The sequence below is a fragment of the Eriocheir sinensis genome, chromosome 17 (assembly GCF_024679095.1).
Source record: "Eriocheir sinensis breed Jianghai 21 chromosome 17, ASM2467909v1, whole genome shotgun sequence".
NCBI lineage: Eukaryota > Metazoa > Arthropoda > Malacostraca > Decapoda > Varunidae > Eriocheir > Eriocheir sinensis.
This window is the reverse complement of record NC_066525.1, coordinates 6,123,159-6,128,158: the sequence shown is the minus strand read 5'-3', so window position 1 is coordinate 6,128,158 and position 5,000 is coordinate 6,123,159. Positions and strand designations below refer to the sequence as shown.

The 5,000-nt window shown below is 45.7% G+C and overlaps 1 protein-coding gene across 4 annotated transcripts in view; it reads left to right on the top strand.

Moving 5' to 3' along the window:
* The window catches only part of LOC126999862 (glutamate receptor ionotropic, delta-2-like), a 370,968-nt gene that overhangs the window by 152,645 nt on the left and 213,323 nt on the right, over positions 1-5,000 (top strand). For all 4 annotated transcript variants that reach the window (XR_007753644.1, XR_007753643.1, XR_007753642.1 and 1 more), the window contains exon 6: positions 3,421-3,902. The gene's annotated coding sequence lies outside the window, so the exon portion shown is untranslated. The remainder of the gene's footprint in view (positions 1-3,420; positions 3,903-5,000) is intronic.

Genomic DNA, 5,000 nt, shown 5'->3' with positions numbered 1-5,000 from the left:
AAATCCAAGGTGCCATTTACAGGAAATTAACGCCAACTTCCTTCACGTAAGAACAACAAAGAGACTCGTTATTATGAAGCGTGGGGTGTAAACGTCAGCAGTGATTCTAGGCACACACGTACGTAGAATCATTTGCATTTACCCCCAACGCAATGAGCCAAAAAGTTAGTAGAATTCCAGGCTTCGTTACCTTATAGAAATGTTTAACTACGGAATATACTTATAAATATCAAACTAGCCAAATCTAACTGCAGCTCGTGTGTCTTAACAATGCGGAAAGATTCGCAAAACAAGATATTCATTTAACCCCTTGGATGCATATTTCCTACAAGAACACCTCGCCAAGCTACAGGAATGGAACAAAAAGTGGCTGCTACAATTCAATGAAGAAAAATATAAAGTCCTGCACCTTGGGAGGGGATATCCAGCACACCAATACCACATGGGAAACACCCCACCATCCACCACAGAAGCACCTTGGACTATATGTTACCAGGCTACCAGTGAAGGCCAAATCAGTGCCAATCGCAGCGGACGGGTTAAGGACAGCGGAGACAGGCTCGCCCCGACACACATAAGAAGACCCGCAAAGGAAGGTCGGCAAGACAAGCGGGGCCTGTTCGGGTGCCATGTCCGTGAAGACCTGACAAAATGTTTCCGAATACTTGAAATGTTTACGAATGTTTGGAGGACGTACGTAAGTTGTTTTTATTCGATGACAACATTTCGCATATGAAGCAACGAGCCAAGACCCAGATGGAGACAGATACAACTGGATTACTTAATTTTTTTTCCTCTTTTAGCAACGACGTCCTTAGTGAGGGGAGGGAGAAAGCGAGAGACCGCACCCACACGCAGCTACTCTTCAAGACGCGATACAGTCCTCCGGCAGCCTTGTCCGCGAACCCCAAAAGACAGACGACCGCCGAGGGAATGACTCAGATTTTTTTTTTTTTTTTTTTTTTTTTTTTAGTTGCGACGCCAAGATTGAACACTCCAATAATCATCATCTGTTTTTTGTACTGTTATACGTTACACTGAAGGATTCCATCGTCACCTCCTTTTCTCTACTGAAGGACTACATCAAGTTCTTTCAATTTAAGAACTGCATAGACGATTTTGTATTCAGATCGGCATCAATACATAAGATTTAAGGATTGTATTAAGCGCTACAAGTTTAAGGACGGATCAGTTTCTTCCCTTCATCTCTTTCTCCCTCGTCTCAGCATCCCATTCTTCGTCTCACCTGCTCTATCTCATCTTCTCTATCTTCCCTTCTCTTATCATACTCTCCTTCTCCCATCGTTCTCCTTCCTTTCTCCCTCTCCCCTTCGTCTCAGCATCCCTCTCTCTCCTTTCTCTTACCATACTCTCACTCTCCCGTCATTCTCCTTCTTTCATCTCTATCTCTCTCTACTTTCTTCCATCATCACTCCCTTCTCTTCCCTAACCTCCCTCTCACCATACTCTCACTGTCTCTTCATTCTTCTTTCCTTTCTCCTGCGTCTCAACATCCTTTTCTCCACCTCTTCTTCCTCCCATCATCACTCCCTTCCCTTCTCCTACCATCCCCTTATTCTCCCTCTTCCTACAATCATCCCTCCCTTCTTCCCTCCCCATCCTCTCCTTCACCCCCTCCTCTCCTCCCTCCCCTCCCCCCCTCGACCCTTACCTGCAGGAGGGCATAAAGTTTTTCCGGCGCGGCGTCAGGTGTTCTTAATGACGTGTACTCTTCATTAGCAGGTTAATAGCGGCGTTTGTTACCTGCTTAGGGTGAGTAGGGGGCGAGGGGGGGGTAGGCGGGGGTCAGGGGGGGAAGAGGTGGAGTGAGGGGGAGCTGTTTTTAGAATGTTATGCAGTGTTTTGTTTTTGTTTTGTTTTGTTGTGTTGTGTTGATTGAGTTGCTTGTTTTCTGATTGTTGTTTTTTTACTCCTTTTATTTCCTTTTTTTTTCAGTATTTTCTTTATCGTGATCCTTAACATTTTTTTCTTTCCTTCTTCTTCTTCTTCTTCTTCTTCTTCCTGTTTTTGCTCTTGTTCCTTTTCTTGTTTTCCTCTTTTTCATCTTCTTTTTCTTATTATTATTATCATCACTTTTACTTATTATTATTATTATTATTATTATTATTATTATTATTATTATTATTATTATCATTATTATTATTATTATTATTATTATTATTATTATTACTATCATCATTATCATTATTTGCCTCAGCGATATCATACTAAATATCGTTGTTTTTCCTTTCCTTCCTCCCCGTCATCATCTTAATTATGATCTCTTCCTCCTCCTCCTCCTACCCCTCCTCCTCCTCCTCCCCCTCCTCCACCTCCCCCTCCCACTCCTCCTCCTCCTCCTCCTCCTCCAGAACAGGTGATGAGTTGATAAATTCGAAGAAGAAAAAAAATATAGGCACTGATTTATTTGCAGGTGGTGTGTACGTGATGGTGAGGGTGTGCGTGTGCGTGCGGACACACACACACACACACACACACACACACACACACACACACACACACACACACACTCAGAGAGATAGATAGATCGATACATAGATACTCGTAGATGGATAGATAGATAGATAGATGGACAGATAGATAGAAAAACAAGCCTTATTAACCAGAAAATACATAAAAATCAAACAAACAAACAAACAAAAAACAAATAAACAGATAGAAAGATAAGATAGATAAAATAATGAAAGCATATTGACCGGAAAACACACACACACACACACACACACACACACACACGTCACACGGCTTGACGCCCCGCCACAGATGGTCGGCTTCGGCCCCAACGAGCGAAGTGTTGATCATTTTTATAGTTTTTCTCATTAGGGGGACGAGGAGGAGGAGGAGGAGGAGCAGCGGCCAATACTACGCAGCTCCTCCTCCCTCTCTCTCTCTCTCCGTTTCCCACTCCCTATGTTTAATCCCTCCCTTTCCTCTCTCTCTCTCTCTCTCCTTTCTCCTCCTCCTCCTTCTCCCTTCCTCCTCCACTGAAGAGATACGAAGTGTGCCCACCATACACTTTTTTTTTCTCTCTCTCTCTCTCTCTCTCTCTCTCTCTCTCTCTCTCTCTCTCTCTCTCTCTCTCTCTCTCTCTCTCTCTCTCTCTCTCTCTCTCTCTCTCTCTCTCTCTCTCTCTCTCTCTCTCTCCTTTTTTTCTACTTTTTTTCGCTTTTTTTCCCCTTTCCGTGCAGCGCCGTGAATATTTTGGGATGTTTTAATATTTATTCGACTTCGGTATTCGAAAACGTCATAATTTCCCATTACGAGTCCTGTAAATTAATCGCCGCGGCGCACCTGCGGGTTTTTGCCGAGACAGGTATGTAAATTTATTTTTTCTCCTCACTCATTTTTGTGTCTTCGGGTTTCCGCGGTTCACTAAAAGCTTACCTTCTTCTCCCCCAGCCAGCCAGACAGTCACCCAGCCAACCAGCGAGCCAGAGGGACAGACAGACAAACAGACTCACCTCCCTCAGACTGCCAACCAACCAGACAGACAGACAGACAGACAGACAGACAAACAGACCCACCTCCCTCAGACTGCCAACCAACCAGACAGACAGACAGACAGACAGACAGACAGACAGACAGGCAGGCAGACAAACAGACCCACCTCCCTCAGACTGCCAACCAACCAGACAGACAGACAGACAGACAGACAGGCAGGCAGACAAACAGACTCACCTCCCTCAGACTGCCAATCAACCAGACAGACAGACAGACAGACAGACCGACAGACAGACAAACAGACTCACCTCCTTCTCCTTCAGACAGCAAACTAACCAGACGGACAGACAGACAGACAGACCTCACCAGCCACCCTTCCGAAGAGTTACCTGACCCCTGGAACACCTGAGCCATGGAAGAGCCTGTAATTCCCTCCTCAGGTGAGTGACATTAAAATCATAACCTTTCCTCGTTCCTTTTCCTTAATTTTTACCTCGCTTTCTCTTTATATCTTTCCTACTTTTCCTTCCCTTTCCCAAAACAGCAGCAACAGAAGTACCCTCATGCCCCTTGCCCTCTTTCCCTCATTCTTCCCCCCTAACAGCCCCTCCTTGCTCTCTGCCTCCCTCTCTCCCTCTTTCACTCACACCCTCCCATTCTTCCCTCTCTCCCTCTTTCCCTCACAGCCTCCCATTCTTCCCTCCCTCCCTCTTTCCCTCATTCTTCCCCCCTAACAGCCCTTTCTTGCTCTCTGCCTCCCTCTCTCCCTCTCTCCTTCACACCCTCCCATTCTTCCATCCCTCTCTCGTTCCCTCATCTTTCCCCTCAAACACCTACCGCAGAAGTACTCTCACGCCCTTGCCCGCTTCCTTTCTTCTTTCCATCTTTCCCTCATTCTCCCCTCAACAGCCACAGCAGAACTACCCCCTTCACACACACTCACTTTTCCCTACCTCTCTCACACGTTATGGTTGTGCAGCTTTCGTCCAGCATTCGGGCAATACTCGTGCAAGCGTCGTCCCAAAATAATCCACACCCCTGGGACGGGCCAAAGTGCACCAATTTCCGACGATACCAGAACGAACCAGTATCGTGGCGCTTTCGTCCCGAGATCGCCAATGTGTGAATAGGGTTTTAGCAAGGAGGTTTTCCGAAGGTGATTAATACAAAAGCCACTGACAGTTAGCTACAATCCTTTCTTTCATTCCCATCATTTCGTCCCTTTCCCTTCCCCTATCTCTCCTTCCTTTAATAGTAGTACCCCACACACCCTCCCTCGCCTTCTGCATGCTCTCCAAAAGTCTTCAGCAAGTAGACATCCAGTAAGCTATTCTTCCTTTCAATCCTATCAACTCTCCTTCCTATCCTCCGTCTTTCCCTCCTTCATCAATAGTCCACCCGAAATTGACCTCTCTTCTGGACACTCTTTACTTTTGTCTGTTCTGGGAGTGGTGAGTAGCGGGCTTTTTTTTTCCTACACTCTTTTTGTTGCCCTTGAGCCGTCTTCTTTGTTGTAAAAAAAAAAATTACCCCCCCCC